At 43.4% G+C, this 13,051-nt stretch overlaps 1 pseudogene; it reads right to left on the minus strand.

Annotated features, from left to right (window-relative positions):
- Nucleotides 1–11,397: 11,397 nt before the first annotated feature.
- LOC122451314 lies at nucleotides 11,398–12,787 on the minus strand (annotated as a pseudogene).
- Between the last annotated feature and the right edge of the window lie 264 nt (nucleotides 12,788–13,051).

The raw sequence follows: 13,051 nt of genomic DNA on the forward strand, positions 1-13,051 counted from the left end.
ATAAGGTTGGTTGTTCTAATGTGGAGACTAAGCAGTAACACTCCTTTTTCCTCTGAGTGTGGAACAATTGAGAAATAAGACAAAAGAATCAGACAATGGATATTTACAAGTCAATTTTATTACTAATATGTCAGTTGAAGAGGGTGCTGTAGATCTGGAGCCAAAAATTTGGTTTAGATTTACTAAATCCTTCACCTTAGAATTAGCCAGCCTTGGGAACTCTCCTACACTGTTGGTGGGAATGTATGATGGTGCAGCCACTGTGGAAAACAGTATGGAGGGTCCTTAGAAAACTAAAACTAGAATTAACATATGATTGATCCAGCCATCCCACTCCTGGGCATATATCCAGACAAAACCAAAATTCAAAGATCCATGTACCCCCATGCTCATAGCAGCACTATTCGCCATAGTCAAGACATGGCAACAGCCTAAACATCCATCAGCAAAGGAATGGATAAAGAAGATGTGGTACATGTATACAATGGAATATTACTCAGGCATAAAAAGAATGAAATAATGCCCTTTGCAACAACAGGGACACAACCAGAGATTATCATACTGAGTGAAGCACAACGGCAGCGGGTTGGGGGAGAAATGGAATGGAAGGTTAGGGTTAGCAGATTTAAACTTTTATATACAGAATGGATAAATAACAAGGCCCTACAGTATAGCACAGCGAATTATATTCAATACCCTATTATAAGACATAATGGAAAAGAATATTTTATAAAAAGAATCTGTACATATATAACTTAATCACTTGGCTCTAGAGCAGTAATTTACATAGCATTGTGAATCAACTATACTTAATTAAAAAAAAAAAAAAAATTAGCCACTTGAGTATCACCCAGTGCTGGACAGAGGCCTCTTCAGTGGCCCAGAGTCACACAGGCTAATCAGGGACAAAGCTGGGATTCAAACCCAAACTAAGCAGCAAAGGTCATTTTAAACCTCACAAACCTCCCACCCACCCCCAACCCCGGAAAATAATTATATTTTGTTTTCATGACAACCCATTCTACTACTCTCGACCTGAAGGATTCCACGCACAGAGCAGCCTGGCAGGCACAGTCCATGGAGTTGCAAAGAGCCGGACACGACTAAGCGATTTTTTTTCAGAGGTGAATGTAAAGTAATGGACGTGGCTCAGTAACTGAGCGGTTAACCAAGGCTCCACCTCACACCTTCCAGTGCTCAGAGACTGCCTTCAGGGATGGGGACCCTTCAGGGAAAGTCCCTGGAGTTGAGCGAGGCTGGGTGGCGCCTCCCCATGCAAAAAGCCCATCACACCAGGCTTGAGTGAAGAGAGGCGATTAAGGTGGCACAGGAAGAAAGGAGGGGATGCCGCAGACTGTCAACCAAACCCTGGAATCCTGGAGACCGACTCCTCTCTGAATCCCTAGCGCCTAGCACAAGCTCAGACTCGGCGTCTTCTCAGGGAAGGCCGAGTGAACCAATCCATTCAGTGAGTGAGTGAATGAAACTCCCAAGCCGGCCGCAGGGTTCCAGGCGGCTACACCGCGGCTACGAAACGGCCAATCAACGCCTTCGCTCGCCCGCCCCGCCCCCTGATGCCCCGCCCCCGCCCCTCCGGCTGCCCGGAAACCCCGGAGCGCGGGATCCCGCCCCCGGCAGCCTCGGTGCGAGTTCGTCGGCTCTAGGCCTGGCGGCGACTAGACGTCCATTTTCCCGCGGCGCTCAGGGAGCGGATTTGAAAGCGATTGGCGGGGACGGAAACTAAGCTCCGCCTGCCTCCCGCCAGCTCCTCCCGCAGAACCGAAAAATCATTTCGGCTAACGCCACTCCCCACCACGACGCCCCAGTCAGAGGAACGATGGCTGTCCCAATCGGGGCCTCCCCACAGGCCCCAGAGGACTGGCGGCTAGCGGCCGGAAGTGACGCACACGGGCGAGCGGAAAGACGGAGGCCCATTTCTGGTTGCCCTGGAAACCGAGCCCGTTTGCGTCAACGGCCCCCAGGGGGTGGGACGTGAGGAGGGCCGGCTGTGTGAAGGTGGGGGTTTCGCTGTGAGGAGACCCGACAGAGCGGGAACGGCTCTCGCGTGCACTTGGTTCTTCAGTCCCGAGCCGTGTGCTGGGCTCTGCGGACCCTGGCGTCGGGGGGAAGAGTCGGACCTCCAATACATCCAGTGTTGGTCCCCTTCCTGCGAAGTCCTACCGCCACCTATTCATCTGTTTTCTAGCTCCAGTTTCCTGACCTCAAAGCAGACCACTGCTATCTTATTTTTCCCTGAACTGTGCCTTTCCACGATTGCTTGTCTTTTCTGTATTGTTTCTTTCCGTTCAGAATGCCGTCCTAGCACATCCCTGCACCATGAAATGACACTCCTTTCGGTCTCCCCAGGCAGCCTTGGTCTGTGATAGGTGTGTGGGTGATAAACGCTTTTTCTTCCTTTTAACTTTGCCATATTTTTCCTCCTTTAAAAAGTATACATACATTGATTTCAAAAATAAATCATTTTTAAAGACACCAGTTCTTTGTCATCAAAGAACTTGTTACCTTTTGGGGTTACCTTTTTCATTTTTACTTTCCTTTTATCTGGAAGTTTGTCAAGTCTTTGTCTTTCATGACTTTAGTATGTTGGAAGAATATTGTCCAGTTATTTTGTAGAACGTTCCTCATTCTGAGTCTGTCTAACGTTTTCTCATGATTAGATTCAAACTGTGTGCTTTTTGCAAAACAGACCACAGAAGTGGCATGAGCCCTTAGTGTATCACCTCAGGAGGCACACGAGGTTGGATTGTCTTGTTTGTGATGCTAACTCTGAACATTTGGCTCACGTGCAGTGGATTAAGTTTCTCCACTATAACGTTACTATTTTTCTTATTGAAATAAGTAACTTGTGGATCTTTTGAAGATACTTTAAGGTCACATAAATAACCTGTTCTTCATCAGACTTTCACCTGTGAATTTAAGTCCACAAGTATCTCAAGAATGATTACCTAACAGCCTAGTAATGATTGTAATTTACTATTTATTGCATTTTAAACGATGCACATGCACTGTGACATTTTCTGGGAAGTAATGTGTTCATCTAGCAGATAACAGGTGGTCACTAAATATTACTTACAATGTTAGGTTTCCTGCCTTTAAAGTTTAATAAAGAGGTTTCCTATTTCAGAGAGTATAATCAGAAGCACTGGCTTAATTTGCCATTCTGATTATTCTATTTCCTACCAGCATCTATCTCAGTGCCTGCTATATATTAGCAACAAAATTTTAGAATTAATGAAAGAAAAACATCCACAAATGCACATACATACACACACACATACCCCAAGAAGCTGTATCAAAGACTGAAAGATTATAAATGTGAGCAGCCAGTACTTAAGAAGAGTTTGGGGCATGGTGGCTACTTACAGAGGCAAAAAACATGTAAATATAAGTTTTAGTATATCCAACTTTAAAAAATTGGATTTTACATTTCGAAATTAAGTTTAAACAGGAAAAAAATATTCAAAAAGGAAAAGAAAAATCTCGAGAAGGGTAACATATGAGTAGCTGCAATCCCATGTTTGACCACCAGATGCCGGAACAAGCTAGGTAGCTACTTTAGGAAAACATTCCTGTCTGGTCTGAATTGTTGAATTGTTGAGGATGGCCTCAACAATTGCCTCCACGACCTGAGTTTTTGTCAGTTTGTCAGGGTGAGCCTGGGTCAGTCAGTCCTGGGCAAATTCAGCATAGACTGAAGTTAGGAAGGAATTTACAAGAAAGAATTGGCTAAATTGGCAGTGACAATTCTTGAGACTTAAACTTACTGTATAATATGCTTTATATGCTACATATAAAGTAATAAATAATTCAATTGGAAATATATGTTGTATATTACATATCAAGTTACTACATTTCGAGTTATGTTATTCTTTATATCATTTGTGTGTCAAATATTATAGTATTAAAGCGAATTTTTAAAAGGTAAGACCAAGACAGTATCTGCCAACTCAATACAGGATTTACTTGAATTATTCAAATAACATAGATCAGATAATTCAAATAACTAATTAAGTAGAAGGGTTTTTTAAAATCTCAATTACCCATACTTTTGTCATTTCTTTCCTTCTTTTTCTAAAACAGAGAAGATTCAGATCACCCCCAAAAAAGCAAAATAGAATAGTGATTACCAGGGGCTGGCAGGTATGAGAAAAGGAGAGATTTGGCCAAAGGGTACAAAACTTTCAATTAGAAGATGAATAAGTGGGGGAAAATATCAATAACCTCAGATATGCAGATAGCACCACCCTTATGGCAGAAAGTGAAGAACTAAAGAGCCTCTTGTTGAAAGTGAAAGAGGAGAATGAAAAAGTTGGCTTAAAGCTCAACATTCAGAAAACTAAGATCATGGCATCTGGTCCCATCACTGCATGGCAAATAGTTGGGGAAACAGTGGCAACAGTGGCAGATAGTGAGATTCTTTATTTTGGGGGGGCTCCAAAATCACTGCAGATGGTGACTGCAGCTGTGAAATTAAAAGACGCTTGCTCCTTGGAAGAAAAGCTATAACCAACCTAGATGGCATATTAAAAAGCAGAGCCATTACTTTGCCAACAAAGGTCCATCTAGTCAAGACTATGGTTTTTCCAGTAGTCATGTTTGGATGTGAGAGTTGGACTATAAAGAAAGTTGAGCGCTTTCTTTATCAAAAGTATTGATGCTTTTGAACTGTGGTGTTGAAGAAGACTCTTGAGAGTCCCTTGGACTGCAAGGAGATCCAACCAGTCCATCCTAAAGGAGATCAGTCCTGAGTGTTCGTTGGAAGGACTGATGATGAAGCTGAAACTCCAATACTTTGGCCACCTGATGCGAAGAACTGACTCATTGGAAAAGACCCTGATGCTGGGAAAGATTGAAGGCAGGAGGAGAAGGGGATGACAGAGGATGAGATGGTTGGATGGCATCACCGACTCAATGGACATGAGTTTGGGTAAACTCCGGGAGTTGGTGATGGACAGGGAGGCCTGGCATGCTGCAGTCCATGGGGTGGCAAAGAGTCAGACACAACTGAGTGACTGAACTGAACTGAAATGGGGATCTAGGGCACAGCATTATGACTATAGTGAACAATACTCAAAATTCCCAAGAGACCAGATCTTAAATGCGTAACCACCAAAAAGAAATGATAAAGGTGTTAGCTAACACCAAGCTGGTTATCATATATTTTTATATAGAAATGTATCAAATCAACATGTTGTGCACCTTAAATTTATACAGTGTTATATCTCAATATTTTAATTTTTTTTTTTAAGGATTTGGACCAAACTGAGTCCATGGTAACTGAACATATCTACATCATGGCCCCACCTGATAGGATGTAACCAAGAGGACAAAGCACCGGTTCTGTGATATTCCTGCCAAAGATGCGCAACTGGGATTTAATTGTTAAGAAATAAGAAAGACACCAAAATTCAGGACATGTTACAATGTAACTGGTCTGCAGTCTTCAAAAGCAGGTGTCCAGTTCATGCAAATCATGGAAAGACTGAGGAACTGTTCCAGATTAAAGAAGACTGACAAGACGGGACAACTAAAGGTCACTTGTGACCCTGGACTTGATCATTTTGCTTTAAAAAACAAAAAACTGGAACAGCTAGTGAAACCTGAGTGGAGCCTGAGGATCGGGTAGTAATAATGTACTAATTCCCCAGTTTGGATTGCTGTGTGGTGGACTACAACAGAAGACCCTTGTTTGTGGGAGATCCACACTAAGCTAGGGGTGTTGGGCAACCACCGACTGTAAAACAGTTTAGGAAGATAAAGTATTTGTACTGTACTTGAAAATTAAGTTTGCAGTTGTTTAAAAATCATCACACAGAGAGTTCCCAAAAAAGTCCAAGCAGTTAAAAATGCACCGCGATTTCCTGGCCTGACTCAAAGGTACTGAACGAGAACATTGGAGGTGTGGCCTTGTGATGAGTGCTTGTGAAAACACTGCCAGGTTTGGAAGGCAGCTACTCTACTCCTGTGGCTTGGGAAGGGGAAGAACAGCCAGTACGTTCATGCAGACCTGTTTCCTCTCATCCTTCCATCCCATCACTGGGGCAGGTCAAAAAAAACTATTCCACCCAAGCTGCTTGGTCAAAATCAGCCTCCGTGGATCTCTGAGCTGTCTGTGTTCCACTCCTGACATTAAACTGGAGACTCTTTGTCTTCCATTTGAAAAAGTACCACCTCTGACAAGAAAGCTAAGAACTTCTTAAAAAGTGTTCATTTCAGTGCACTTCTCAAATCAGCTGTGGGCACTTGGCCTCCTTGTGGTATGTCAGGAAGGCAGGGCTTCTGGGAGCCTCAGCCTGGTCCAGGGCCACACCTAGGCATTTCATGGTTCCCTTTGCTTTGACTATTAAGACATGGCCCCAGGTTATAGGAGCCGTGGTCTGTGGTGGGGGGCTCTGCAGGGGTCCTCCTCTGCCTCCCTCACAATCCACAGGAAACCTGATGGAGCTCGACCTTGCCCAGCACAAGGACTCCTGCCTGTTTTCTTTTCTGCCTGGACCCACCGCTGCTCCAGCTTCCCCTAGACTTCATGCACCCACACAACCCCCAAAAGACACTTCAGGATGCCCCAAGAAGGCCACCTTCAATAGGACGTACAAGGGCTTCAAAAATTGCAGGCAGCACGGAGCATACTAAAAGCCAATGCTTTGTACTCTTCAAATGGGTGAGCTGTGTGCCGTGTGACTTACAGGTCAATGAAGTTGTTTTAAAAATTGCTCCCTGCCCAGTCCAGCCTCCCCTGCTGCTGTCACCCAACTCTTGCTGTGGTTGAGCCTGGCTGAACTGCTGCCGTTTTCTGAGCGTCATTCTTCCCATGCCTCCAACTTTGCAGACACTCTTCCCTTTCTCTCCCCTACCATGCCCATCTGGCAAATTTCTGTTCACTCTTCGAATCTGCGTTTCAGTCCTTCATCCTCTACAAAGCTACCCAACTTCCCAGGCAGAGTGAGTTCCTGTGTCCTTGGAGCTTCCTCAACTCCTCTCTACATCTCTCTGTCCTAAGACTTTCTACCCTATTCACCTATCTGACCCACTCACAGTTAGAACCCTGCACTGGCAAGGATAACATAAGGATCCCAGGGACCTCAAGGGATCAAGTAGCTACTATGAAGGAGGCAGACTTCAATGTAAACTCACCTCCTTTATTCTATTGTCCTAATGACAGTTATCTTTTATTAAGCCCTCAGCATATGACAAACACTATTCTAAGAACTGTATGCACTGTCTCGTTGCTTTAGGGAACTCAGTTTCTCCATCAAAAATCCCAGTGTCCACATGCAGTCTTTCCTAAAATTGATCCACTTGAGGGACTTCTCTGATGTCCAGTGGTTAAGACCTTACCTTCCAATGCAAGGGGTGTGGGTTTGGTCACTGGTCAGAGATCTTAGATCCCACATGCCTCGAAGCCAAAAAACCAAAACATAAAACAGAAGCAATATTGTAACAGATTCAATAAAGACTTTTTAAATGGCCCACATGAAAAAAAAACTTAAAAAAAAAACTGATCTACCTGCAGTGGAGCATAGAATCTCCTTACCCACCTAAGGAAGTGTCTGTTAAGAGCCAAGGAAGAAACTGCAGGTAATATCAAAAGAGACATTAATTTCACCCATGCACTTCATGTCAAAGCCCCATCCATGCCTTAACTATGAATCTACCTTGAAATTATATAAAAGTATAATGTTCAAAAAGTGGATAACATATATAGGGAGAAGAAGAGCATCCATACTGACCCTCCCACTGTGAACAACTACATAACTGAGAGGAAGAAGAAAGTGGATTTCAGACGCTGGACCACAGCCGGCTCAGGACTGTGTCCTGACAGAAGAGAAGCAAGTGACGTCAGCCCTGCAGCCCCTGGGCTTTGTCCCGGGTGCCCAGGTCTGGTCCATGGCACAGGGAGTGGTCACTCAAAGACCAGTAGGTTCACTGGGTGGAAGAGACAGGGCTGGAAAGGAGACAGCTGGGTGGGCGGGACTAACCCACAAAGCTGTGCGTGAGATCCCGGGCTCCCCACCCACGTGTGCACGTGGAAAGGATGGGAAAAGATCTTCCTCCCATTCCAGGTTCTCCACTGGGGCCCTCCACACAACAGAAGATTTAACGGGAGCATCACGTGGGATCAATGCTTTGGAATAAGGTTTGGCATTCTCCACTGCGCATCTCCTTGCAGTGTATAACCCAGCAATGGCCCTCTTAGGAAGAGGAACAGAAATATATGTTTGTGCCTATTTATAGCAGTTCATTCGGAATTCTTAAAAAGGGGAGATAAGCCAAAGTTCCTCAGTAGGAAATCTGGAATACTACAGAGCACTGAATAGGAACCACTCCCCTAGACGTAGAAGAGTAAATGACTTCATTTATATGAGACTCTAGAAAAGGCAGATCTAATCAGATGTTGCCTGGGGCCCAGATTGAAGCTGACTGGGAAGAGGTAAGCGACTTTGGGTTGATGGTGGTTGGGTTATGGCATGCTCATATGGGTATATACATTTATCAAATCTAGCTGAATTCTATGCTTAAAGTGGATACATATTAGGTATGTAATAATGTATTCAATAAAATTGATAACAAACATATAAAATGAACCCACATCAAACTTGACTCCTTAATAAAGGAAACAGCAGGCTAATAAAACCATCTCCAAAAGAAAGGATATGAGAGAGAGAAGTGACTGTATTATTCCCTGAAAAAACAATACAGGAATAAGACTGTAAAATGAATACACAATAAAGCTGTGAGGCTTGGATTGTAATCTTCTCATTTGCGTCTCTGTAAGACAGCATTCATTTGCTTTGCTATAGCTCAATAATCTTGCATCATTATCAGTTTTCTAAAATATAACACCTACCTTTACAACTTTATAAAAGCCCCAAATTACACCACCAGACTAGCCCTGCAAAATACTCAGCAGGACACAGTCATCTCCCTGCCTGATTTCTAAGTTCTGGATGACTTTTCCTTACAATTAGAATTCTTGCGATATGTAAAAAAGTATGCTGGGGAAAACCAGCCTTCTATGAAACTTCTCCGTTTTTACCATTCTCGGAAATGAGAAAGGATTCATGAGTATTTTCAATTTCCTGCAGCTCAGTCTGTAACTTGGTTGCATATTTTATATGATTTCAATGAGGGAAGAAGAGATCGAAAGTTTCCTTTTGAAAAAAAAAAAGATTTCACTTTGCTTTTGACAGGTCAATGTTACCTTTAGGTATATGTACTTTCACTTTAAGAAAATTTTCATGACTGTTATTCAGACTCATAAGGCAATTATTTTCATTAACGTTTCCCTAAATATCATTGGATATTGTATATTTACACTAATTTTTTTAACTTGGCAGAAGTGAACTGGAATTAATAATAATTCCATTTTCTCAGCCTCTTCTGAGTACGTTGGGTTGAACGACGTGCCTCTAAGCTAAACAGGAACAAGTATATCTAAGAGTCATGTGCTAATTCTTGGTATTACTGCCCTGGAATTAGACCTCTCCTACATCTTATATCCAAGTAAATTTTGGGTTTCCCTGATAGCTCAGTTGGGAAAGAATCCACCTGCAATGCAGGAGACCCTGTTTTGATTCTTGGGTTCAGCAGATCTGCTGGAGAAGGGATAGGCTATCACTCCTGTTTTCTTGGGCTTCCCTTGTGTCTCAGCTGCTAAAGAATCTGCCTGTAATGTGGGAGACCTGGGTTCGATTCCTGGGTTGGGAAGATCCCTGGAGAAGGGAAAGGCTACCCACTCCAGTATTCTGCCCTGGAGAATTTGATGGACTAGTCCATGGGGTCATAAAGAGTTGGACAGGACTGAGTGACTTTCACTTTCCAGAAATTAAGAACATGAATGATTCTAACTACTGGTAACAAATCATGTTGCAAATTAATAGTTTCAGTTATTTTCTTTCAGCAAAATCAAAGCTGAGTTGTTAGCTGAAAATCACTCAAAATGATTTTTCATCTTATATCACCATCTGATTTTTGTTACAAAAGTGTGGAGAATTGAGAGACACTGTTATAACAATTTTCTTTATCCCCATCTACATTTATGTAAACAAAGTTCACACTTACATACAAAAGATAAAACTAGAGATTTGATTGGTGCATAACTTCTCCCATTCAAGCAACAATAAGTATTTTTTTAGGTTCATAAAATAACTTTAAAATATTTATTTTGATAAAAGATTTATTTCCAATAAAATTTACCTTTATATTAATTTAATAGTTATCAACTTTAACATTTATAAGGTTTTAGTCAATTGTGTACCAGTAGTAACTTTAGTGATAAATCAATGAACAAGAAAAATATAGAAAATATAGAAAAATACAGAAAAAAGAAAATATAGTAACTTTAATGAGAAATCAATGTAAAAGAAAATATTGTAATTCTTACAGCCTATAGGCTTAGGCATATATATAGGTGCCATATATATTTGGCACCTGGACAGGGACAATAATTTATATTTTTAATTTTTTTAATTTTTTAAGTTATATAAATGTTTGTTATTATATATATATAAAATAGTGCACAGTGCATTAAAAAGCAGAGACATCACTTTGCCAACAAAGGTCTGTAAAGTCAAAGCTATGGTTTTTCCATGTACAGATGTGAGAGATGGACCATAAAGAAGGCTGAGCATTGAAGAATTGATGCTTTTGAACTGTAGTGCTGGAGAAGACTCTTGAGAGTCCCTTGGACAGCAAGGAGATCAAACCAGGCAATCCCAAAGGAAATCAAACCGGAATATTCATTGGAAGGACTGATGCTGAAGCTCCAATACTTAGGCCACCTGATGCAAAGAGAAAACTCTTCGGAAAAGACGCTGATACCAGGAAAGATTGAGGGCAGGAGGAGAAGGGGATAATAGAGAATGAGATGCTTGAATGGCATTACCAACTCAATGCACATGAGTTTGAGCAAACTGCAGTATAGTGAAGGACAGGGAAGGCTGATCGGCTGCAGTCCATGGGGTTGCAAAGAGTCAGACACAACTTAGTGACTGAACAACGAACAAAAATAACAGTGCACAAAAAAACAAGATAAGCAATTCTTTTGATCAGAGACAGAAGAAACAAGACTGAGGTTGGGTGAAGGGTGGAACTTAAAACCCAGGAGGGGAACAGGTGTTAACAGTTCACCATGTCAGGTATGACAGGACACAGAACCAGGGCATGGAGTCCAGACTCCCAGTGGGATCTTCCCACTTGTGAATGGGGGCTAAGAAAAGGTATCCCAGCAAATTAATAGACCATGTGTCATGAACCACCCTCCAACAACCTTCAAAATGTGCGCGATCATCCCTGCGGGAGGCAGCACAGTGGTATCAGAGGTGTTGACATAATTCCCAGAATTCCTGAGCAGGTGGCTTTATACAGCCAAAGGAACTCTGCAGATGTCCTTCAATTAAGAATCTTGTTGAAGATCCTGGCCACACGCACCTCCACACCCTCCTGCTTCATGTAGGCATAGCACATGGTCTCAGCGACTCGCTTCCCTTCGTCATAGCAGGCTCGGGGTCCTATGGGATTCACGTGGCCCCAGTAATCCTCGGTCTGTGGGTGGACTTCAGGGTCTCCGTACACCTCTGAGGTGGAGGCCAGGAGTTAGACGGGCCCCAACGCGCTTTGCCAGCCCCAGCATGTTTAGTGTTCCGATGGTGTTGGTCTTCAGTGTCTTGATGGGATTGTACATGTAGTTGGGAGGTGAGGCAGGAGAGGCCAGGTGGTAGATCTGGTCCACTTCGATGTACAGCGGCTCCACCACGTCGTGGTTGATCAGCTCAAAGTTCTCGTGGCCGATCCAGTGCTCCACGTTCCTCTTCCTGCCGGTGAAGAAGTTGTCCACCACGGTCACTTCGTGACCGTCCATCATGAGTTTGTCTGTGAGGTGGGAACCCACAAAGCCTGCGCCCCCAGTTACCAAAATTCTTTTACGGTCCTTTTCTGATAAAAATTTTACTGGTGGGTATTTCTGGGTGAAGCTCTTTTCCAAATCTCTGATTTTCTCCCTTAGTGGTTCAATGATCTCTTCAATCCTGCTCTCAATTCTCAGCTCCCCGTTTTCCTGGATGGACCTCATGTTAACCAAGTTGCCCCAAACAGAGGCCACGTAGGCGAGCAGCGCGATGCCCAGCAGTAGCTTCATCCTCCTGCGGCTGACGGCGGACGCTAGGCGAAGAAGCGGCTGGCTCAGCATCCCGGGCCGCGCGCTGCGGCCGCCCGACTCCGAGCTGCACATGAACGATGGCCGGGTGGTCAGCAACTTCATCCTGCAGGCGCTGCAGGGGGAGCCGCTCACGGTGTACGGATCCGGATCGCAGACAAGGGCCTTCCAGTACGTCAGCGACCTGGTGAATGGCCTTGTGGCACTCATGAACAGCAACGTCAGCAGCCCTGTCAACCTGGGGAACCCGGAAGAACACACCATCCTAGAATTTGCTCAGCTCATCAAAAACCTCGTTGGCAGTGGGAGTGAAATTCAGTTTCTTTCTGAAGCCCAGGACGACCCCCAGAAAAGGAAACCAGACATCAAGAAAGCAAAGCTGATGCTGGGATGGGAGCCAGTGGTCCCTCTGGAGGAAGGGTTAAACAAAGCCATCCACTACTTCCGGAAGGAACTCGAGTACCAGGCAAATAACCAGTACATCCCCAAACCAAAGCCGGCAAGGATAAAAAAAGGACGGACACGCCATAACTGAAAACCTCGCCTTTTGGGACCGTAGATGCCCTATTTCACACTTGACAGGATGTATTTTTTTTTTTTAAAGAAAGACTAACTAAAACAGGTGTCATGAAGAAAAAAACTGGAATTCATACTGAAGCTTGCTTTAAGAAATGGATGTGCCTAAAAACTCCCCTAAAAAAAAACTGCAGATTTTGCCTTGCACTTTTTAAAATCTTTCTATGTAAAATAGCGTTGATGCATCTCTGCATATTTTCAAGTTTTTTATCTTGCTGTGAGAGCCTATGTCATGACTGTCGTCGACAGTTTTATTTACTGGTTTCTTTGTGAAGCTGAAAAGGAACATTAAATGAGGTG

This window comes from Cervus canadensis, chromosome 12 (assembly GCF_019320065.1).
Source record: "Cervus canadensis isolate Bull #8, Minnesota chromosome 12, ASM1932006v1, whole genome shotgun sequence".
NCBI classification, from domain to species: Eukaryota; Metazoa; Chordata; class Mammalia; order Artiodactyla; family Cervidae; genus Cervus; species Cervus canadensis.